Here is a 25,483-nt window from a genome sequence, read left to right on the forward strand (position 1 = left end):
CATGTATAAATGTTATCATAGGATATTTGTCGTACCCTTTTGAGTTACTTAACCTTATATGATTATTTCTAGGCTCAACTGTAGTCCTGAAAACGGCATTGTTCATTTTTTTCCCGAGGCTACTATTCTATTTGGTACGTATACCACTTCTTCTTTGTCCATTCATCTGTTTATGAACCTTTTTTCTGCTTCCATGTCTTGGCTATTTCAATATTGTGCAGTGCTCATTTGCCTGCCTGTGTCTTTCCGATTCAGGTGGTCTTAGGTTATAGGCCCAAAAGGTGACCTGCCGCATCATATGGTAGCCCAATTTTTACCTTTTCAAGCAGCTCCATTCAGTTTGCGTTAGTGCTGTTACCACTTTACATCCCAGCAGCAGATAGAAGGTATACATTTCTCTAAAACCCCTTCAGCATTTATAGTTTGTAGAATTTTTGCTGATGTCCATTTGACTGGTGTGAGCTGAAACCTTTTTGGAGGTTGGATACGCATGCGGCGAATAATTCCTTATACTGATCTTTAGGCATATCCTTTTTCTTCTTTTCCTTTTTTTGTTAAAGTGTGAGTACAACTTCCCTCTTCATATTCACTTTTTGAAAAATTTCTCATGTGTTGAATTTTCTTGCGTATTCCCTACCCCAGGGCATTTTTTGAGGGCAGGTGTCATTTAGACCCCTGCAGTCGTTTTGACTATTAAGCAACCATTAGCACTGGGTTTAAAGCTGCTGTTGTGGGAAACAGCCACAAGGCGGCAGCATTATTATGTTCTCAACTCTTGTTACTATGGCAACAGAGTCTTCCTGGAGGTAGTGTTCCGAGGTTGTAAATTAGAGTGGAATGTGCTGGGACAAGCCTCCAGAAGTTTATGTCTCCTTACTTATGTTTGTTTTTTAAATTTAATTTCTATTTCTTATCGGAGTAAATTTGATTTTAGTGTTTTGATTGCCTGGCTGTACAGAATCTGCTCAATGATTCATACATATGTCTGTTCATCCTCGGGTCCTGTTACCATGTATGTGATTACAAAATGTATATTTTAAAGGTATTGGTGATTATATAATTCATACAGTTTATCTGTTATATGTTTTTATACACTTAACATACATTAGTATATGTATGTTAACCCCATAGTCCTAGTTAACCCATCCTCCCACCTTTCATTTTGGCTAACCATTAGTTTATTTGATAAGTCTGTGAGTGTCTTTTTCTGTGGAAATATGTTCATTGGTAGCAATCTTAGGATAACATGTATAAATGTTATCATAGGATATTTGTCGTACCCTTTTGAGTTACTTAACGTTATATGATTATTTCTAGGCTCAACTGTAGTCCTGAAAACGGCATTGTTCATTTTTTTCCCGAGGCTACTATTCTATTTGGTACGTATACCACTTCTTCTTTGTCCATTCATCTGTTTATGAACCTTTTTTCTGCTTCCATGTCTTGGCTATTTCAATATTGCTGCAGTGCTCATTTGCCTGCCTGTGTCTTTCCGATTCAGGTGGTCTTAGGTTATAGGCCCAAAAGGTGACCTGCCGCATCATATGGTAGCTCAATTTTTATCTTTTCAAGCAGCTCCATTCAGTTTGTGTTAGTGCTGTTACCACTTTACATCCCACCAGCAGCTAGAAGGTACACAGTTCTCTAAAACCCCTTCAGCATTTATAGTTTGTAGACATTTTGCTGATGGAAACGATTGGTGTGAGCTGAAACCTTTTTCCATTTGAATTTGCATGTGTCTAATAATTCATTCTACTGAGGTTTAGGCATGTCCTTTTTTTTCTTTTCCTTTTTTTTTAAAGAGTGAGTACAACTTCCCTCCTCTTATTGATTTCTTGAAAAATTTCTCATGTGTTGAATATTCTTGCCTATTCCTTACCCCAGGGCATTTTTCAGGGCAGGTGTCATTTAGAGCCCTGCAGTCCATGTGATTATTAAGCAACCATTAGCACTGGGTTTAAAGCTGCTGTTGTGGGAAAGAGCCACAAGGCGGCAGCATTATTACGTTCTCATCTCTTGTTACTAGGGCAACAGAATCTTCCTGGAGGTAGTGTTCCGAGGTTGTAAATTAGAGTGGAATGTGCTGGGACAAGCCCCCAGAAGTTTATGTCTCCTTACTTAGGTTTGTTTTTTAAATTTAATTTCTATTTCTTATCGGAGTAAATTTGATTAGAGTGTTTTGATTGTCTGGCTGTACAGAAACTGCTCAATGATTCCTACATATGTCTGTTCATCTTCGGATTCTGTTACCATGTATGTGATTACAGAATGTATATTTTAAAGGTATTGGTGATTATATAATTCATACAGTTTATCTGTTATATGTTTTTATACACTTAACATACATTAGTATATGTATGTTAACCCCATAGTCCTAATTTACCCGTCCTCCCACCTTTCATTTTGGCTAACAATTAGTTTATTTCATAACTCTGTGAGTGTCTTTTTCTGTGGAAATATGTTCATTGGTAGCAATCTTAGGATAACATGTATAAATGATATCATAGGATAATTGTCATACCCTTTTGACTTACTTAACCTTATATGATTATTTCTAGGCTCTACTGTAGTCCTGAAAACGGCATTGTTCATTTTTTCCCCGAGGCTACTATTCCATTCTGTCCATATACCACTTCTTCTCTGTCCATTCATCTGTTTATGGACATTTTTTTTGCTTCCATGTCTTTGCTATTTCAATATTGCTGCAGTGCACATTTGACTGCCTGTGTCTTTCCGATTCTGGTAGTCTTAGGTTATAAGCCCAAGAGGTGCCCTGCCGCATCATATGGTAGCTCAATTTTGACCTTTTCAAGCAGCTCCATTCAGTTTGCGTTAGTGCTGTTACCACTTTACATCCCACCAGCAGCTAGAAGGTACACAGTTCTCTAAAACCCCTTCAGCATTTATAGTTTATAGACATTTTGCTGATGGAAATGACTGGTGTGAGCTGAAACCTTTTTGAATTTGAATTTGCATGTGTCTAATAATTCCTTATACTGAGCTTTAGGCATGTCCTTTTTTTTCTTTTCCTTTTTTTTTAAAGAGTGAGTACAACTTCCCTCCTCTTATTGACTTCTTGAAAAATTTCTCATGTGTTGAATTTTCTTGCCTATTCCCTACCCCAGGGCATTTTTCAGGGCAGGTGTCATTTAGAGCCCTGCAGTCCTTGTGACTATTAAGCAACCATTAGCACTGGGTTTAATGTTGCTGTTGTGGGAAACAGCCACAAGGCGGCAGCATTATTACGTTCTCATCTCTTGTTACTAGGGCAACAGAATCTTCCTGGAAGTAGTGTTCCGTGGTTGTAAATTAGAGTGGAATGTGCTGGGACGAGCCCCCAGAAGTTTATGTCTCCTTACTTATGTTTGTTTATTAAATTTAATTCTATTTCTTTTTGGAGTAAATTTGATTAGAGTTTTTTGATTGTCTGGCTGTACAGAATCTGCTCAATGATTCCTACATATGTCTGTTCATCTTCGGATTCTGTTACCATGTATGTGAATACAGAATGTATATTTTACAGGTATTGGTGATTATATAATTCATATAGTTTATCTGTTATATGTTTATATGCATGTAACATACATTAGTATATTTATGTTAATCCCATAGTCCTAATTTACCCATCCTCCCCCCTTTCATTTTGGCTAACCATTAGTTTATTTCATAAGTCTGTGAGTGTCTTTTTCTGTGGAAATATGTTCATTGGTAGCAATCTTAGGATAACATGTATAAATGATATCATAGGATATTTGTCATACCCTTTTGACTTACTTAACCTTATATTATTATTTCTAGGCTCTACTGTAGTCCTGAAAACGGCATTGTTCATTTTTTCCCCGAGGCTACTATTCCATTCTGTCCATATACCACTTCTTCTCTGTCCATTCATCTGTTTATGGACCTTTTTTTGCTTCCATGTCTTGGCTATTTCAGTATTGCTGCAGTGCACATTTGACTGCCTGCGTCTTTCCGATTCTGGTGGTCTTAGGTTATAAGCCCGAGAGGTGCCCTGCCGCATCATATGGTAGCTCAATTTCTACCTTTTCAAGCGGCTCCATTCAGTTTGCGTTAGTGCTGTTACCACTTTACATCCCAGCAGCAGATAGAAGGTACCCATTTCTCTAAAACCCCTTCAGCATTTATAGTTTGTAGACTTTTTGCTGATGGCCATTTGACTGTTGTGAGCTGAAACCTTTATGGAGGTTGGATACGCATGTGGCGAATAATTCCTTATACTGATCTTTAGGCATATCCTTTTTCTTCTTTTCCTTTTTTTGTTAAAGTGTGAGTACAACTTCCCTCTTCATATTCACTTTTTGAAAAATTTCTCATGTGTTGAATTTTCTTGCCTATTCCCTACCCAAGGGCACTTTTTGAGGGCAGGTGTCATTTAGACCCCTGCAGTCGTTGTGACTATTAAGCAACCATTAGCACTGGGTTTAAAGCTGCTGTTGTGGGAAACAGCCACAAGGCGGCAGCATTATTACGTTCTCAACTCTTGTTACTAGGGCAACAGAATCTTCCTGGAGGTAGTGTTCTGAGGTTGTAAATTAGAGTGGAATGTGCTGGGACAAGCCCCCAGAAGTTTATGTCTCCTTACTTATGTTTGTTTTTTAAATTTCATTTCTATTTCTTATCAGCGTAAATTTGATTAGAGTGTTTTGATTGCCTGGCTGTACAGGATCTGCTCAATGATTCATACATATGTCTGTTCATCTTCGGGTCCTGTTACCATGTATGTGATTACAAAATGTATATTTTAAAGGTATTGGTGATTATATAATTCATACAGTTTATCTGTTATATGTTTTTATACACTTAACATACATTAGTATATGTATGTTAACCCCATAGTCCTAGTTAACCCATCCTCCCACCTTTCATTTTGGCTAACCATTAGTTTATTTCATAAGTCTGTGAGTGTCTTTTTCTGTGGAAATATGTTCATTGGTAGCAATCTTAGGATAACATGTATAAATGTTATCATAGGATATTTGTCGTACCCTTTTGAGTTACTTAAGCTTATATGATTATTTCTAGGCTCAACTGTAGTCCTGAAAACGGCGTTGTTCATTTTTTTCCCCAGGCTACTATTCTATTTGGTACGTATACTACTTCTTCTTTGTCCATTCATCTGTTTATGAACCTTTTTTCTGCTTCCATGTCTTGGCTATTTCAATATTGCTGCAGTGCTCATTTGCCTGCCTGTGTCTTTCCGATTCAGGTGGTCTTAGGTTATAGGCCCAAAGGGTGACCTGCTGCATCATATGGTAGCTCAATTTTTACCTTTTAAAGCAGCTCCATTCAGTTTGCGTTAGTGCTGTTACCACTTTACATCCCAGCAGCAGATAGAAGGTATACATTTCTCTAAAACTCCTTCAGCATTTATAGTTTGTAGACTTTTTGCTGATAGCCATTTGACTGGTGTGAGCTGAAACCTTTTTGGAGGTTGGATACGCATGTGGCGAATAATTCCTTATACTGATCTTTAGGCATATCCTTTTTCTTCTTTTCCTTTTTTTGTTAAAGTGTGAGTACAACTTCCCTCTTCATATTCACTTTTTGAAAAATTTCTCATGTGTTGAATTTTCTTGCGTATTCCCTACCCCAGGGCATTTTTTGAGGGCAGGTGTCATTTAGACCCCTGCAGTCGTTTTGACTATTAAGCAACCATTAGCACTGGGTTTAAAGCTGCTGTTGTGGGAAACAGCCACAAGGCGGCAGCATTATTACGTTCTCAACTCTTGTTACTATGGCAACAGAGTCTTCCTGGAGGTAGTGTTCCGAGGTTGTAAATTAGAGTGGAATGTGCTGGGACAAGCCTCCAGAAGTTTATGTCTCCTTACTTATGTTTGTTTTTTAAATTTAATTTCTATTTCTTATCGGAGTAAATTTGATTTTAGTGTTTTGATTGCCTGGCTGTACAGAATCTGCTCAATGATTCATACATATGTCTGTTCACCCTCGGGTCCTGTTACCATGTATGTGATTACAAAATGTATATTTTAAAGGTATTGGTGATTATATAATTCATACAGTTTATCTGTTATATGTTTTTATACACTTAACATACATTAGTATATGTATGTTAACCCCATAGTCCTAGTTAACCCATCCTCCCACCTTTCATTTTGGCTAACCATTAGTTTATTTGATAAGTCTGTGAGTGTCTTTTTCTGTGGAAATATGTTCATTGGTAGCAATCTTAGGATAACATGTATAAATGTTATCATAGGATATTTGTCGTACCCTTTTGAGTTACTTAACGTTATATGGTTATTTCTAGGCTCAACTGTAGTCCTGAAAACGGCATTGTTCATTTTTTTCCCGAGGCTACTATTCTATTTGGTACGTATACCACTTCTTCTTTGTCCATTCATCTGTTTATGAACCTTTTTTCTGCTTCCATGTCTTGGCTATTTCAATATTGCTGCAGGGCTCATTTGCCTGCCTGTGTCTTTCCGATTCAGGTGGTCTTAGGTTATAGGCCCAAAAGGTGACCTGCCGCATCATATGGTAGCTCAATTTTTATCTTTTCAAGCAGCTCCATTCAGTTTGTGTTAGTGCTGTTACCACTTTACATCCCACCAGCAGCTAGAAGGTACACCGTTCTCTAAAACCCCTTCAGCATTTATACTTTGTAGACATTTTGCTGATGGAAACGATTGGTGTGAGCTGAAACCTTTTTCCATTTGAATTTGCATGTGTCTAATAATTCATTCTACTGAGCTTTAGGCATGTCCTTTTTTTCTTTTCCTTTTTTTTTAAAGAGTGAGTACAACTTCCCTCCTCTTATTGATTTCTTGAAAAATTTCTCATGTGTTGAATATTCTTGCCTATTCCTTACCCCAGGGCATTTTTCAGGGCAGGTGTCATTTAGAGCCCTGCAGTCCATGTGACTATTAAGCAACCATTAGCACTGGGTTTAAAGCTGCTGTTGTGGGAAAGAGCCACAAGGCGGCAGCATTATTACGTTCTCATCTCTTGTTACTAGGGCAACAGAATCTTCCTGGAGGTAGTGTTCCGAGGTTGTAAATTAGAGTGGAATGTGCTGGGACAAGCCCCCAGAAGTTTATGTCTCCTTACTTAGGTTTGTTTTTTAAATTTAATTTCTATTTCTTATCTGAGTAAATTTGATTAGAGTGTTTTGATTGTCTGGCTGTACAGAAACTGCTCAATGATTCCTACATATGTCTGTTCATCTTCGGGTTCTGTTACCATGTATGTGATTACAGAATGTATATTTTAAAGGTATTGGTGATTATATAATTCATACAGTTTATCTGTTATATGTTTTTATACAGTTAACATACATTAGTATATGTATGTTAACCCCATAGTCCTAATTTACCCGTCCTCCCACCTTTCATTTTGGCTAACAATTAGTTTATTTCATAAGTCTGTGAGTGTCTTTTTCTGTGGAAATATGTTCATTGGTAGCAATGTTAGGATAACATGTATAAATGATATCATAGGATAATTGTCATACCCTTTTGACTTACTTTACCTTATATGATTATTTCTAGGCTCTACTGTAGTCCTGAAAACGGCATTGTTCATTTTTTCCACGAGGCTACTATTCCATTCTGTCCATATACCACTTCTTCTCTGTCCATTCATCTGTTTATGGACATTTTTTTTGCTTCCATGTCTTTGCTATTTCAATATTGCTGCAGTGCACATTTGACTGCCTGTGTCTTTCCGATTCTGGTAGTCTTAGGTTATAAGCCCAAGAGGTGCCCTGCCGCATCATATGGTAGCTCCATTTTTACCTTTTCAAGCAGGTCCATTCAGTTTGCGTTAGTGCTGTTACCACTTTACATCCCACCAGCAGCTAGAAGGTACACAGTTCTCTAAAACCCCTTCAGCATTTATAGTTTATAGACATTTTGCTGATGGAAATGACTGGTGTGAGCTGAAACCTTGTTGAATTTGAATTTGCATGTGTCTAATAATTCCTGATACTGAGCTTTAGGCATGTCCTTTTTTTTCTTTTCCTTTTTTTTAAAGAGTGAGTACAACTTCCCTCCTCTTATTGACTTCTTGAAAAATTTCTCATGTGTTGAATTTTCTTGCGTATTCCCTACCCCAGGGCATTTATCAGGGCAGGTGTCATTTAGAGCCCTGCAGTCCTTGTGACTATTAAGCAACCATTAGCACTGGGTTTAATGCTGCTGTTGTGGGAAACAGCCACAAGGCGGCAGCATTATTACGTTCTCATCTCTTGTTACTAGGGCAACAGAATCTTCCTGGAGGTAGTGTTCCGTGGTTGTAAATTAGAGTGGAATGTGCTGGGACGAGCCCCCAGAAGTTTATGTCTCCTTACTTATGTTGGTTTTTTAAATTTAATTTCTATTTCTTATCAGAGTAATTTTGATTAGAGTGTTTTGATTGCCTGGCTGTACAGAATCTGCTCAATGATTCATACATATGTCTGTTCATCTTCGGGTCCTGTTACCATGTATGTGATTACAAAATGTATATTTTAAAGGTATTGGTGATTATATAATTCATACAGTTTATCTGTTATATGTTTTTATACACTTAACATACATTAGTATATGTATGTTAACCCCATAGTCCTAATTTACCCATCCTCCCACCTTTCATTTTGGCTAACCATTAGTTTATTTGATAAGTCTGTGAGTGTCTTTTTCTGTGGAAATATGTTCATTGGTAGCAATCTCAGGATAACATGTATAAATGTTATCATAGGATATTTGTCGTACCCTTTTGAGTTACTTAACGTTATATGATTATTTCTAGGCTCAACTGTAGTCCTGAAAACGGCATTGTTCATTTTTTTCCCGAGGCTACTATTCTATTTGGTACGTATACCACTTCTTCTTTGTCCATTCATCTGTTTATGAACCTTTTTTCTGCTTCCATGTCTTGGGTATTTCAATATTGCTGCAGTGCTCATTTGCCTGCCTGTGTCTTTCCGATTCAGGTGGTCTTAGGTTATAGGCCCAAAAGGTGACCTGCCGCATCATATGGTAGCTCAATTTTTATCTTTTCAAGCAGCTCCATTCAGTTTGTGTTAGTGCTGTTACCACTTTACATCCCACCAGCAGCTAGAAGGTACACCGTTCTCTAAAACCCCTTCAGCATTTATACTTTGTAGACATTTTGCTGATGGAAACGACTGGTGTGAGCTGAAACCTTTTTGAATTTGAATTTGCATGTGTCTAATAATTCATTCTACTGAGCTTTAGGCATGTCCTTTTTTTTCTTTTCCTTTTTCTTTAAAGAGTGAGTACAACTTCCCTCCTCTTATTGACTTCTTGAAAAATTTCTCATGTGTTGAATATTCTTGCCTATTCCCTACCCCAGGGCATTTTTCAGGGCAGGTGTCGTTTAGAGCCCTGCAGTCCATGTGACTATTAAGCAACCATTAGCACTGGGTTTATAGCTGCTGTTGTGGGAAAGAGCCACAAGGCGGCAGCATTATTACGTTCTCATCTCTTGTTACTAGGGCAACAGAATCTTCCTGGAGGTAGTGTTCCGAGGTTGTAAATTAGAGTGGAATGTGCTGGGACAAGCCCCCAGAAGTTTATGTCTCCTTACTTAGGTTTGTTTTTTAAATTTAATTTCTATTTCTTATCTGAGTAAATTTGATTAGAGTGTTTTGATTGTCTGGCTGTACAGAAACTGCTCAATGATTCCTACATATGTCTGTTCATCTTCGGATTCTGTTACCATGTATGTGATTACAGAATGTATATTTTAAAGGTATTGGTGATTATATAATTCATACAGTTTATCTGTTATATGTTTTTATACACTTAACATACATTAGTATATGTATGTTAACCCCATAGTCCTAGTTTACCCATCCTCCCACCTTTCATTTTGTCTAACCATTAGTTTATTTCATAAGTCTGTGAGTGTCTTTTTCTGTGGAAATATGTTCATTGGTAGCTATCTTAGGATAACATGTATAAATGTTATCATAGGATATTTGTCGTACCCTTTTGAGTTACTTAACCTTATATGATTATTTCTAGGCTCAACTGTAGTCCTGAAAACGGCATTGTTCATTTTTTTCCCGAGGCTACTATTCTATTTGGTACGTATACCACTTCTTCTTTGTCCATTCATCTGTTTATGAACCTTTTTTCTGCTTCCATGTCTTGGCTATTTCAATATTGCTGCAGTGCTCATTTGCCTGCCTGTGTCTTTCCGATTCAGGTGGTCTTAGGTTATAGGCCCAAAAGGTGACCTGCCGCATCATATGGTAGCTCAATTTTTATCTTTTCAAGCAGCTCCATTCAGTTTGTGTTAGTGCTGTTACCACTTTACATCCCACCAGCAGCTAGAAGGTACACAGTTCTCTAAAACCCCTTCAGCATTTATAGTTTGTAGACATTTTGCTGATGGAAACGACTGGTGTGAGCTGAAACCTTTTTGAATTTGAATTTGCATGTGTCTAATAATTCATTCTACTGAGCTTTAGGCATGTCCTTTTTTTTCTTTTCCTTTTTTTTTAAAGAGTGAGTACAACTTCCCTCCTCTTATTGACTTCTTGAAAAATTTCTCATGTGTTGAATATTATTGCCTATTCCCTACCCCAGGGCATTTTTCAGGGCAGGTGTCATTTAGAGCCCTGCAGTCCATGTGACTATTAAGCAACCATTAGCACTGGGTTTAAAGCTGCTGTTGTGGGAAAGAGCCACAAGGCGGCAGCATTATTACGTTCTCATCTCTTGTTACTAGGGCAACAGAATCTTCCTGGAGGTAGTGTTCCGAGGTTGTAAATTAGAGTGGAATGTGCTGGGACAAGCCCCCAGAAGTTTATGTCTCCTTACTTAGGTTTGTTTTTTAAATTTAATTTCTATTTCTTATCTGAGTAAATTTGATTAGAGTGTTTTGATTGTCTGGCTGTACAGAAACTGCTCAATGATTCCTACATATGTCTGTTCATCTTCGGATTCTGTTACCATGTATGTGATTACAGAATGTATATTTTAAAGGTATTGGTGATTATATAATTCATACAGTTTATCTGTTATATGTTTTTATACACTTAACATACATTAGTATATGTATGTTAACCCCATAGTCCTAGTTTACCCATCCTCCCACCTTTCATTTTGTCTAACCATTAGTTTATTTCATAAGTCTGTGAGTGTCTTTTTCTGTGGAAATATGTTCATTGGTAGCTATCTTAGGATAACATGTATAAATGTTATCATAGGATATTTGTCGTACCCTTTTGAGTTACTTAACCTTATATGATTATTTCTAGGCTCAACTGTAGTCCTGAAAACGGCATTGTTCATTTTTTTCCCGAGGCTACTATTCTATTTGGTACGTATACCACTTCTTCTTTGTCCATTCATCTGTTTATGAACCTTTTTTCTGCTTCCATGTCTTGGCTATTTCAATATTGCTGCAGTGCTCATTTGCCTGCCTGTGTCTTTCCGATTCAGGTGGTCTTAGGTTATAGGCCCAAAAGGTGACCTGCCGCATCATATGGTAGCTCAATTTTTACCTTTTCAAGCAGCTCCATTCAGTTTGCGTTAGTGCTGTTACCACTTTACATCCCAGCAGCAGATAGAAGGTATACATTTCTCTAAAACCCCTTCAGCATTTATAGTTTGTAGACTTTTTGCTGATGGCCATTTGACTGGTGTGAGCTGAAACCTTTTTGGAGGTTGGATACGCATGTGGCGAATAATTCCTTATACTGATCTTTAGGCATATCCTTTTTCTTCTTTTCCTTTTTTTGTTAAAGTGTCAGTACAACTTCCCTCTTCATATTCACTTTTTGAAAAATTTCTCATGTGTTGAATTTTCTTGCGTATTCCCTACCCCAGGGCATTTTTTGAGGACAGGTGTCATTTAGACCCCTGCAGTCGTTTTGACTATTAAGCAACCATTAGCACTGGGTTTAAAGCTGCTGTTGTGGGAAACAGCCACAAGGCGGCAGCATTATTACGTTCTCAACTCTTGTTACTATGGCAACAGAGTCTTCCTGGAGGTAGTGTTCCGAGGTTGTAAATTAGAGTGGAATGTGCTGGGACAAGCCTCCAGAAGTTTATGTCTCCTTACTTATGTTTGTTTTTTAAATTTAATTTCTATTTCTTATCGGAGTAAATTTGATTTTAGTGTTTTGATTGCCTGGCTGTACAGAATCTGCTCAATGATTCATACATATGTCTGTTCATCCTCGGGTCCTGTTACCATGTATGTGATTACAAAATGTATATTTTAAAGGTATTGGTGATTATATAATTCATACAGTTTATCTGTTATATGTTTTTATACACTTAACATACATTAGTATATGTATGTTAACCCCATAGTCCTAGTTAACCCATCCTCCCACCTTTCATTTTGGCTAACCATTAGTTTATTTGATAAGTCTGTGAGTGTCTTTTTCTGTGGAAATATGTTCATTGGTAGCAATCTTAGGATAACATGTATAAATGTTATCATAGGATATTTGTCGTACCCTTTTGAGTTACTTAACGTTATATGATTATTTCTAGGCTCAACTGTAGTCCTGAAAACGGCATTGTTCATTTTTTTCCCGAGGCTACTATTCTATTTGGTACGTATACCACTTCTTCTTTGTCCATTCATCTGTTTATGAACCTTTTTTCTGCTTCCATGTCTTGGCTATTTCAATATTGCTGCAGTGCTCATTTGCCTGCCTGTGTCTTTCCCATTCAGGTGGTCTTAGGTTATAGGCCCAAAAGGTGACCTGCCGCATCATATGGTAGCTCAATTTTTATCTTTTCAAGCAGCTCCATTCAGTTTGTGTTAGTGCTGTTACCACTTTACATCCCACCAGCAGCTAGAAGGTACACAGTTCTCTAAAACCCCTTCAGCATTTATACTTTGTAGACATTTTGCTGATGGAAACGATTGGTGTGAGCTGAAACCTTTTTCCATTTGAATTTGCATGTGTCTAATAATTCATTCTACTGAGCTTTAGGCATGTCCTTTTTTTCTTTTCCTTTTTTTTTAAAGAGTGAGTACAACTTCCCTCCTCTTATTGATTTCTTGAAAAATTTCTCATGTGTTGAATATTCTTGCCTATTCCTTACCCCAGGGCATTTTTCAGGGCAGGTGTCATTTAGAGCCCTGCAGTCCATGTGACTATTAAGCAACCATTAGCACTGGGTTTAAAGCTGCTGTTGTGGGAAAGAGCCACAAGGCGGCAGCATTATTACGTTCTCATCTCTTGTTACTAGGGCAACAGAATCTTCCTGGAGGTAGTGTTCCGAGGTTGTAAATTAGAGTGGAATGTGCTGGGACAAGCCTCCAGAAGTTTATGTCTCCTTACTTAGGTTTGTTTTTTAAATTTAATTTCTATTTCTTATCGGAGTAAATTTGATTTTAGTGTTTTGATTGCCTGGCTGTACAGAATCTGCTCAATGATTCATACATATGTCTGTTCATCCTCGGGTCCTGTTACCATGTATGTGATTACAAAATGTATATTTTAAAGGTATTGGTGATTATATAATTCATACAGTTTATCTGTTATATGTTTTTATACACTTAACATACATTAGTATATGTATGTTAACCCCATAGTCCTAGTTAACCCATCCTCCCACCTTTCATTTTGGCTAACCATTAGTTTATTTGATAAGTCTGTGAGTGTCTTTTTCTGTGGAAATATGTTCATTGGTAGCTATCTTTGGATAACATGTATAAATGTTATCATAGGATATTTGTCGTACCCTTTTGAGTTACTTAACCTTATATGATTATTTCTAGGCTCAACTGTAGTCCTGAAAACGGCATTGTTCATTTTTTTCCCGAGGCTACTATTCTATTTGGTACGTATACCACTTCTTCTTTGTCCATTCATCTGTTTATGAACCTTTTTTCTGCTTCCATGTCTTGGCTATTTCAATATTGCTGCAGTGCTCATTTGCCTGCCTGTGTCTTTCCGATTCAGGTGGTCTTAGGTTATAGGCCCAAAAGGTGACCTGCCGCATCATATGGTAGCTCAATTTTTACCTTTTCAAGCAGCTCCATTCAGTTTGCGTTAGTGCTGTTACCACTTTACATCCCAGCAGCAGATAGAAGGTATACATTTCTCTAAAACTCCTTCAGCATTTATAGTTTGTAGACTTTTTGCTGATGGCCATTTGACTGGTGTGAGCTGAAACCTTTTTGGAGGTTGGATACGCATGTGGCGAATAATTCCTTATACTGATCTTTAGGCATATCCTTTTTCTTCTTTTCCTTTTTTTGTTAAAGTGTGAGTACAACTTCCCTCTTCATATTCACTTTTTGAAAAATTTCTCATGTGTTGAATTTTCTTGCGTATTCCCTACCCCAGGGCATTTTTTGAGGGCAGGTGTCATTTAGACCCCTGCAGTCGTTTTGACTATTAAGCAACCATTAGCACTGGGTTTAAAGCTGCTGTTGTGGGAAACAGCCACAAGGCGGCAGCATTATTACGTTCTCAACTCTTGTTACTATGGCAACAGAGTCTTCCTGGAGGTAGTGTTCCGAGGTTGTAAATTAGAGTGGAATGTGCTGGGACAAGCCTCCAGAAGTTTATGTCTCCTTACTTATGTTTGTTTTTTAAATTTAATTTCTATTTCTTATCGGAGTAAATTTGATTTTAGTGTTTTGATTGCCTGGCTGTACAGAATCTGCTCAATGATTCATACATATGTCTGTTCACCCTCGGGTCCTGTTACCATGTATGTGATTACAAAATGTATATTTTAAAGGTATTGGTGATTATATAATTCATACAGTTTATCTGTTATATGTTTTTATACACTTAACATACATTAGTATATGTATGTTAACCCCATAGTCCTAGTTAACCCATCCTCCCACCTTTCATTTTGGCTAACCATTAGTTTATTTGATAAGTCTGTGAGTGTCTTTTTCTGTGGAAATATGTTCATTGGTAGCAATCTTAGGATAACATGTATAAATGTTATCATAGGATATTTGTCGTACCCTTTTGAGTTACTTAACGTTATATGATTATTTCTAGGCTCAACTGTAGTCCTGAAAACGGCATTGTTCATTTTTTTCCCGAGGCTACTATTCTATTTGGTACGTATACCACTTCTTCTTTGTCCATTCATCTGTTTATGAACCTTTTTTCTGCTTCCATGTCTTGGCTATTTCAATATTGCTGCAGTGCTCATTTGCCTGCCTGTGTCTTTCCGATTCAGGTGGTCTTAGGTTATAGGCCCAAAAGGTGACCTGCCGCATCATATGGTAGCTCAATTTTTATCTTTTCAAGCAGCTCCATTCAGTTTGTGTTAGTGCTGTTACCACTTTACATCCCACCAGCAGCTAGAAGGTACACAGTTCTCTAAAACCCCTTCAGCATTTATACTTTGTAGACATTTTGCTGATGGAAACGATTGGTGTGAGCTGAAACCTTTTTCCATTTGAATTTGCATGTGTCTAATAATTCATTCTACTGAGCTTTAGGCATGTCCTTTTTTTCTTTTCCTTTTTTTTAAAGAGTGAGTACAACTTCCCTCCTCTTATTGATTTCTTGAAAAATTTCTCATGTGTTGAATATTCTTGCCTATTCCTTACCCCAGGGCATTTTTCAGGGCAGGTGTCATTTAGAGCCCTGCAGTCCATGTGACTATTAAGCAACCATTAGCACTGGGTTTAAAGCTGCTGTTGTGGGAAAGAGCCACAAGGCGGCAGCATTATTACGTTCTCATCTCTTGTTACTAGGGCAACAGAATCTTCCTGGAGGTAGTGTTCCGAGGTTGTAAATTAGAGTGGAATGTGCTGGGACAAGCCTCCAGAAGTTTATGTCTCCTTACTTAGGTTTGTTTTTTAAATTTAATTTCTATTTCTTATCGGAGTAAATTTGATTTTAGTGTTTTGATTGCCTGGCTGTACAGAATCTGCTCAATGATTCATACATATGTCTGTTCATCCTCGGGTCCTGTTACCATGTATGTGATTACAAAATGTATATTTTAAAGGTATTGGTGATTATATAATTCATACAGTTTATCTGTTATATGTTTTTATACACTTAACATACATTAGTATATGTATGTTAACCCCATAGTCCGAGTTAACCCATCCTCCCACCTTTCATTTTGGCTAACCATTAGTTTATTTGATAAGTCTGTGAGTGTCTTTTTCTGTGGAAATATGTTCATTGGTAGCTATCTTTGGATAACATGTATAAATGTTATCATAGGATATTTGTCGTACCCTTTTGAGTTACTTAACCTTATATGATTATTTCTAGGCTCAACTGTAGTCCTGAAAACGGCATTGTTCATTTTTTTCCCGAGGCTACTATTCTATTTGGTACGTATACCACTTCTTCTTTGTCCATTCATCTGTTTATGAACCTTTTTTCTGCTTCCATGTCTTGGCTATTTCAATATTGCTGCAGTGCTCATTTGCCTGCCTGTGTCTTTCCGATTCAGGTGGTCTTAGGTTATAGGCCCAAAAGGTGACCTGCCGCATCATATGGTAGCTCAATTTTTACCTTTTCAACAGCTCAATTCAGTTTGCGTTAGTGCTGTTACCACTTTACATCCAACTAGGATCTAGAAGGTACACAGTTCTCTAAAACTCCTTCAGCATTTATAGTTTGTAGACATTTTGCTGATGGAAATGACTTTTGTGAGCTGAAACCTTTTTGAATTTGCATTTGCATGTGTATAATAATTCCTTATACTGAGGTTTAGGAATGTCCTTTTTTTTCTTTTCCTTTTTTTTTAAAGAGTGAGTACAACTTCCCTCCTCTTATTGACTTCTTGAAAAATTTCTAATGTGTTGAATTTTCTTGCCTATTCCCTACCCCAGGGCATTTTTAAGGGCAGGTGTCATTTAGAGCCCTGCAGTCCTTGTGACTATTAAGCAAACATTAGCACTTGGTTTAAAGCTGCTGTTGTGGGAAAGAGCCACAAGGCAGCAGCATTATTACGTTCTCATCTCTTGTTACTAGGGCAACAGAATCTTCCTGGAGGTAGTGATCCGAGGTTGTAAATTAGAGTGGAATGTGCTGGGACAAGCCCCCAGAAGTTTATGTCTCCTTACTTATGTTTGTTTTTTTAAATTTAATTTCTATTTCTTATCGGAGTAAATTTGATTAGAGTGTTTTGATTGCCTGGCTGTACAGGATCTGCTCAGTGATTCATCCATATGTCTGTTCATCTTCGGGTCCTCTTACCATGTATGTGATTACAAAATGTATATTTTAAAGGTATTGGTGATTATATAATTCATACAGTTTATCTGTTACATGTTTTTATACACTTAACATACATTAGTATATGTATGTTAACCCCATAGTCCTAATTTACCCATCCTCCCACCTTTCATTTTGGCTAACCATTAGTTTATTTCATAAGTCTGTGAGTGTCTTTTTCTGTGGAAATATGTTCATTGGTAGCAATCGTAGGATAACATGTATAAATGTTATCATAGGATATTTGTCGTACCCTTTTGAGTTACTTAACCTTATATGATTATTTCTAGGCTCAACTGTAGTCCTGAAAACGGCATTGTTCATTTTTTTTCCCGAGGCTACTATGCTATTTGGTACGTATACCACTTCTTCTTTGTCCATTCATCTGTTTATGAACCCTTTTTCTGCTTCCACGTCTTGGCTATTTCAATATAGCTGCAGTGCACATTTGCCTGCCTGTGTCTTTCCGATTCAGGTGGTCTTAGGTTATAGGCCCAAAAGGTGCCCTGCCGCATCATATGGTAGCTCAATTTTTATCTTTTCAAGCAGATCCATTCAGTTTGCGTTAGTGCTGTTACCACTTTACATCCCACCAGCAGCTAGAAGGTACACAGTTCTCTAAAACCCCTTCAGCATTTATAGTTTGTAGACATTTTGCTGATGGAAACGACTGGTGTGAGCTGAAACCTTTTTGAATTTGAATTTGCATGTGTCTAATAATTCATTCTACTGAGCTTTAGGCATGTCCTTTTTTTTCTTTTCCTTTTTTTTTAAAGAGTGAGTACAACTTCCCTCCTCTTATTGACTTCTTGAAAAATTTCTCATGTGTTGAATATTCTTGCCTATTCCCTACCCCAGGGCATTTTTCAGGGCAGGTGTCATTTAGAGCCCTGCAGTCCATGTGACTATTAAGCAACCATTAGCACTGGGTTTAAAGCTGCTGTTGTGGGAAAGAGCCACAAGGCGGCAGCATTATTACGTTCTCATCTCTTGTTACTAGGGCAACAGAATCTTCCTGGTGGTAGTGTTCCGAGGTTGTAAATTAGAGTGGAATGTGCTGGGACAAGCCCCCAGAAGTTTATGTCTCCTTACTTAGGTTTGTTTTTTAAATTAAATTTCTATTTCTTATCGGAGTAAATTTGATTAGAGTGTTTTGATTGTCTGGCTGTACAGAAACTGCTCAATGATTCCTACATATGTCTGTTCATCTTCGGATTCTGTTACCATGTATGTTATTACAGAATGTATATTTTAAAGGTATTGGTGATTATATATAATTCATACAGTTTATCTGTTATATGTTTTTATACACTTAACATACATTAGTATATGTATGTTAACCCCATAGTCCTAATTTACCCATCCTCCCACCTTTCATTTTGGCTAACAATTAGTTTATTTCATAAGTCTGTGAGTGTCTTTTTCTGTGGAAATATGTTCATTGGTAGCAATCTTAGGATAACATGTATAAATGATATCATAGGATATTTGTCATACCCTTTTGACTTACTTAACCTTATATGATTATTTCTAGGCTCAACTCTAGTCCTTAAAACGGCATTGTTCATTTTTTCCCCGAGGCTACTATTGCATTCTGTCCATATACCACTTCTTCTCTGTCCATTCATCTGTTTATGGACCTTTTTTTGCTTCCATGTCTTGGCTATTTCAGTATTGCTGCAGTGCACATTTGACTGCCTGTGTCTTTCCGATTCTGGTGGTCTTAGGTTATAAGCCCGAGAGGTGCCCTGCCGCATCATATGGTAGCTCAATTTCTACCTTTTCAAGCGGCTCCATTCAGTTTGCGTTAGTGCTGTTACCACTTTACATCCCAGCAGCAGATAGAAGGTACACATTTCTCTAAAACCCCTTCAGCATTTATAGTTTGTAGACTTTTTGCTGATGGCCATTTGACTGTTGTGAGCTGAAACCTTTATGGAGGTTGGATACGCATGTGGCGAATAATTCCTTATACTGATCTTTAGGCATATCCTTTTTCTTTTCCTTTTTTTGTTAAAGTGTGAGTACAACTTCCCTCTTCATATTCACTTTTTGAAAAATTTCTCATGTGTTGAATTTTCTTGCCTATTCCCTACCCAAGGGCACTTTTTGAGGGCAGGTGTCATTTAGACCCCTGCAGTCGTTGTGACTATTAAGCAACCATTAGCACTGGGTTTAAAGCTGCTGTTGTGGGAAACAGCCACAAGGCGGCAGCATTATTACGTTCTCAACTCTTGTTACTATGGCAACAGAATCTTCCTGGAGGTAGTGTTCTGAGGTTGTAAATTAGAGTGGAATGTGCTGGGACAAGCCCCCAGAAGTTTATGTCTCCTTACTTATGTTTGTTTTTTAAATTTCATTTCTATTTCTTATCAGCGTAAATTTGATTAGAGTGTTTTGATTGCCTGGCTGTACAGGATCTGCTCAATGATTCATACATATGTCTGTTCATCTTCGGGTCCTGTTACCATGTATGTGATTACAAAATGTATATTTTAAAGGTATTGGTGATTATATAATTCATACAGTTTATCTGTTATATGTTTTTATACACTTAACATACATTAGTATATGTATGTTAACCCCATAGTCCTAATTTACCCATCCTCCCACCTTTCATTTTGCTAACCATTAGTTTATTTCATAAGTCTGTGAGTGTCTTTTTCTGTGGAAATATGTTCATTGGTAGCAATCTTAGGATAACATGTATAAATATTATCATAGGATCTTTGTCGTACCCTTTTGAGTTAGTTAACCTTATATGATTATTTCTAGGCTCAACTGTAGTCCTGAAAACGGCGTTGTTCATTTCTTTCCCCAGGCTACTATTCTATTTGGTACGTATACTACTTCTTCTTTGTCCATTCATCTGTTTATGAACCTTTTTTTTGCTTCCGTGTCTTGGCTATTTCAATATTGCTGCAGTGCTCATTTGCCTGCCTGTGTCTTTCCGATTCAGGTGGTCTTAGGTTATAGGCCCAAAGGGTGACCTGCTGCATCATATGGTAGCTCAATTTTTACCTTTTCAAGAAGCTCCATTCAGTTTGCGTTAGTGCTGTTACCACTTTACATCCCACCAGCAGCTAGAAGGTACACAGTTCTCTAAAACCCCTTCAGCATTTATAGTTTGTAGACATTTTGCTGATGGAAACGACTGGTGTGAGCTGAAACCCTGTTGAATTTGAATTTGCATGTGTCTAATAATTCCTTATACTGAGCTTTAGGCATGTCCTTTTTTTTCTTTTCCTTTTTTTTAAAGAGTGAGTACAACTTCCCTCCTCTTATTGACTTCTTGAAAAATTTCTCATGTGTTGAATTTTCTTGCCTTTTCCCTACCCCAGGGCATTTTTCAGGGCAGGTGTCATTTAGAGCCCTGCAGTCCTTGTGACTATTAAGCAACCATTAGCACTGGGTTTAATGCTGCTGTTGTGGGAAACAGCCACAAGGCAGCAGCATTATTACGTTCTCATCTCTTGTTACTAGGGCAACAGAATCTTCCTGGAGGTAGTGTTCCGTGGTTGTAAATTAGAGTGGAATGTGCTGGGACGAGCCCCCAGAAGTTTATGTCTCCTTACTTATGTTTGTTTTTTAAATTTAATTCTATTTCTTTTTGGAGTAAATTTGATTAGAGTCTTTTGATTGTCTGGCTGTACAGAATCTGCTCAATGATTCCTACATATGTTTGTTCATCTTCGGATTCTGTTACCATGTATGTGAATACAGAATGTATATTTTAAAGGTATTGGTGATTATATAATTCATATAGTTTATCTGTTATATGTTTATATGCATGTAACATACATTAGTATATTTATGTTAATCCCATAGTCCTAATTTACCCATCCTCCCCCCTTTCATTTTGACTAACCATTAGTTTATTTCATAAGTCTGTGAGTGTCTTTTTCTGTGGAAATATGTTCATTGGTAGCAATCTTAGGATAACATGTATAAATGATATCATAGGATATTTGTCATACCCTTTTGACTTACTTAACCTTATATTATTATTTCTAGGCTCTCCTGTAGTCCTGAAAACGGCATTGTTCATTTTTTCCCCGAGGCTACTATTCCATTCTGTCCATATACCACTTCTTCTCTGTCCATTCATCTGTTTATGGACCTTTTTTTGCTTCCATGTCTTGGCTATTTCAGTATTGCTGCAGTGCACATTTGACTGCCTGCGTCTTTCCGATTCTGGTGGTCTTAGGTTATAAGCCCGAGAGGTGCCCTGCCGCATCATATGGTAGCTCAATTTCTACCTTTTCAAGCGGCTCCATTCAGTTTGCGTTAGTGCTGTTACCACTTTACATCCCAGCAGCAGATAGAAGGTACCCATTTCTCTAAAACCCCTTCAGCATTTATAGTTTGTAGACTTTTTGCTGATGGCCATTTGACTGTTGTGAGCTGAAACCTTTATGGAGGTTGGATACGCATGTGGCGAATAATTCCTTATACTGATCTTTAGGCATATCCTTTTTCTTCTTTTCCTTTTTTTGTTAAAGTGTGAGTACAACTTCCCTCTTCATATTCACTTTTTGAAAAATTTCTCATGTGTTGAATTTTCTTGCCTATTCCCTACCCAAGGGCACTTTTTGAGGGCAGGTGTCATTTAGACCCCTGCAGTCGTTGTGACTATTAAGCAACCATTAGCACTGGGTTTAAAGCTGCTGTTGTGGGAAACAGCCACAAGGCGGCAGCATTATTACGTTCTCAACTCTTGTTACTAGGGCAACAGAATCTTCCTGGAGGTAGTGTTCTGAGGTTGTAAATTAGAGTGGAATGTGCTGGGACAAGCCCCCAGAAGTTTATGTCTCCTTACTTATGTTTGTTTTTTAAATTTCATTTCTATTTCTTATCAGCGTAAATTTGATTAGAGTGTTTTGATTGCCTGGCTGTACAGGATCTGCTCAATGATTCATACATATGTCTGTTCATCTTCGGGTCCTGTTACCATGTATGTGATTACAAAATGTATATTTTAAAGGTATTGGTGATTATATAATTCATACAGTTTATCTGTTATATGTTTTTATACACTTAACATACATTAGTATATGTATGTTAACCCCATAGTCCTAATTTACCCATCCTCCCACCTTTCATTTTGCTAACCATTAGTTTATTTCATAAGTCTGTGAGTGTCTTTTTCTGTGGAAATATGTTCATTGGTAGCAATCTTAGGATAACATGTATAAATATTATCATAGGATCTTTGTCGTACCCTTTTGAGTTAGTTAACCTTATATGATTATTTCTAGGCTCAACTGTAGTCCTGAAAACGGCGTTGTTCATTTTTTTCCCCAGGCTACTATTCTATTTGGTACGTATACTACTTCTTCTTTGTCCATTCATCTGTTTATGAACCTTTTTTCTGCTTCCATGTCTTGGCTATTTCAATATTGCTGCAGTGCTCATTTGCCTGCCTGTGTCTTTCCGATTCAGGTGGTCTTAGGTTATAGGCCCAAAGGGTGACCTGCTGCATCATATGGTAGCTCAATTTTTACCTTTTCAAGAAGCTCCATTCAGTTTGCGTTAGTGCTGTTACCACTTTACATCTCACCAGCAGCTAGAAGGTACACAGTTCTCTAAAACCCCTTCAGCATTTATAGTTTATAGACATTTTGCTGATGGAAATGACTGGTGTGAGCTGAAACCTTGTTGAATTTGAATTTGCATGTGTCTAATAATTCCTTATACTGAGCTTTAGGCATGTCCTTTTTTTTCTTTTCCTTTTTTTTAAAGAGTGAGTACAACTTCCCTCCTCTTATTGACTTCTTGAAAAATTTCTCATGTGTTGAATTTTCTTGCCTTTTCCCTACCCCAGGGCATTTTTCAGGGCAGGTGTCATTTAGAGCCCTGCAGTCCTTGTGACTATTAAGCAACCATTAGCACTGGGTTTAATGCTGCTGTTGTGGGAAACAGCCACAAGGCAGCAGCATTATTACGTTCTCATCTCTTGTTACTAGGGCAACAGAATCTTCCTGGAGGTAGTGTTCCGTGGTTGTAAATTAGAGTGGAATGTGCTGGGACGAGCCCCCAGAAGTTTATGTCTCCTTACTTATGTTTGTTTTTTAAATTTAATTCTATTTCTTTATGGAGTAAATTTGATTAGAGTCTTTTGATTGTCTGGCTGTACAGAATCTGCTCAATGATTCCTATATATGTCTGTTCATCTTCGGATTCTGTTACCATGTATGTGAATACAGAATGTATATTTTAAAGGTATTGGTGATTATATAATTCATATAGTTTATCTGTTATATGTTTATATGCATGTAACATACATTAGTATATTTATGTTAATCCCATAGTCCTAATTTACCCATCCTCCCCCCTTTCATTTTGGCTAACCATTAGTTTATTTCATAAGTCTGTGAGTGTCTTTTTCTGTGGAAATATGTTCATTGGTAGCAATCTTAGGATAACATGTATAAATGATATCATAGGATATTTGTCATACCCTTTTGACTTACTTAACCTTATATTATTATTTCTAGCCTCTACTGTAGTCCTGAAAACGGCATTGTTCATTTTTTCCCCGAGGCTACTATTCCATTCTGTCCATATACCACTTCTTCTCTGTCCATTCATCTGTTTATGGACCTTTTTTTGCTTCCATGTCTTGGCTATTTCAGTATTGCTGCAGTGCACATTTGACTGCCTGTGTCTTTCCGATTCTGGTGGTCTTAGGTTATAAGCCCGAGAGGTGCCCTGCCGCATCATATGGTAGCTCAATTTCTACCTTTTCAAGCGGCTCCATTCAGTTTGCGTTAGTGCTGTTACCACTTTACATCCCAGCAGCAGATAGAAGGTACACATTTCTCTAAAACCCCTTCAGCATTTATAGTTTGTAGACTTTTTGCTGATGGCCATTTGACTGTTGTGAGCTGAAACCTTTATGGAGGTTGGATACGCATGTGGCGAATAATTCCTTATACTGATCTTTAGGCATATCCTTTTTCTTCTTTTCCTTTTTTTGTTAAAGTGTGAGTACAACTTCCCTCTTCATATTCACTTTTTGAAAAATTTCTCATGTGTTGAATTTTCTTGCCTATTCCCTACCCAAGGGCACTTTTTGAGGGCAGGTGTCATTTAGACCCCTGCAGTCGTTGTGACTATTAAGCAACCATTAGCACTGGGTTTAAAGCTGCTGTTGTGGGAAACAGCCACAAGGCGGCAGCATTATTACGTTCTCAACTCTTGTTACTAGGGCAACAGAATCTTCCTGGAGGTAGTGTTCCGAGGTTGTAAATTAGAGTGGAATGTGCTGGGACAAGCCCCCAGAAGTTTATGTCTCCTTACTTATGTTTGTTTTTTAAATTTCATTTCTATTTCTTATCAGCGTAAATTTGATTAGAGTGTTTTGATTGCCTGGCTGTACAGGATCTCCTCAATGATTCATACATATGTCGGTTCATCTTCGGGTCCTGTTACCATGTATGTGATTACAAAATGTATATTTTAAAGGTATTGGTGATTATATAATTCATACAGTTTATCTGTTATATGTTTTTATACACTTAACATACATTAGTATATGTATGTTAACCCCATAGTCCTAATTTACCCATCCTCCCACCTTTCATTTTGCTAACCATTAGTTTATTTCATAAGTCTGTGAGTGTCTTTTTCTGTGGAAATATGTTCATTGGTAGCAATCTTAGGATAACATGTATAAATGTTTTCATAGGATTTTGTCGTACCCTTTTGAGTTACTTAACGTTATATGATTATTTCTAGGCTCAACTGTAGTCCTGAAAACGGCATTGTTCATTTTTTTCCCGAAGCTAGTATTCTATTTGGTACGTATACCACTTCTTCTTTGTCCATTCATCTGTTCATGAACCTTTTTTCTGCTTCCATGTCTTGGCTATTTCAATATTGCTGCAGTGCTCATTTGCCTGCCTGTGTCTTTCCGATTCAGGTGGTCTTAGGTTATAGGCCCAAAAGGTGACCTGCCGCATCATATGGTAGCTCAATTTTTATCTTTTCAAGCAGCTCCATTCAGTTTGTGTTAGTGCTGTTACCACTTTACATCCCACCAGCAGCTAGAAGGTACACAGTTCTCTAAAACCCCTTCAGCATTTATAGTTTGTATACATTTTGCTGATGGAAACGACTGGTGTGAGCTGAAACCTTTTTGAATTTGAATTTGCATGTGTCTAATAATTCATTCTACTGACCTTTAGGCATGTCCTTTTTTTTCTTTTCCTTTTTATTTAAAGAGTGAGTACAACTTCCCTCCTCTTATTGACTTCTGAAAAAATTTCTCATGTGTTGAATATTATTGCCTATTCCCTACCCCAGGGC

Source organism: Balaenoptera borealis (assembly GCF_965194805.1).
Source record: "Balaenoptera borealis genome assembly, chromosome: 1".
NCBI classification, from domain to species: Eukaryota; Metazoa; Chordata; class Mammalia; order Artiodactyla; family Balaenopteridae; genus Balaenoptera; species Balaenoptera borealis.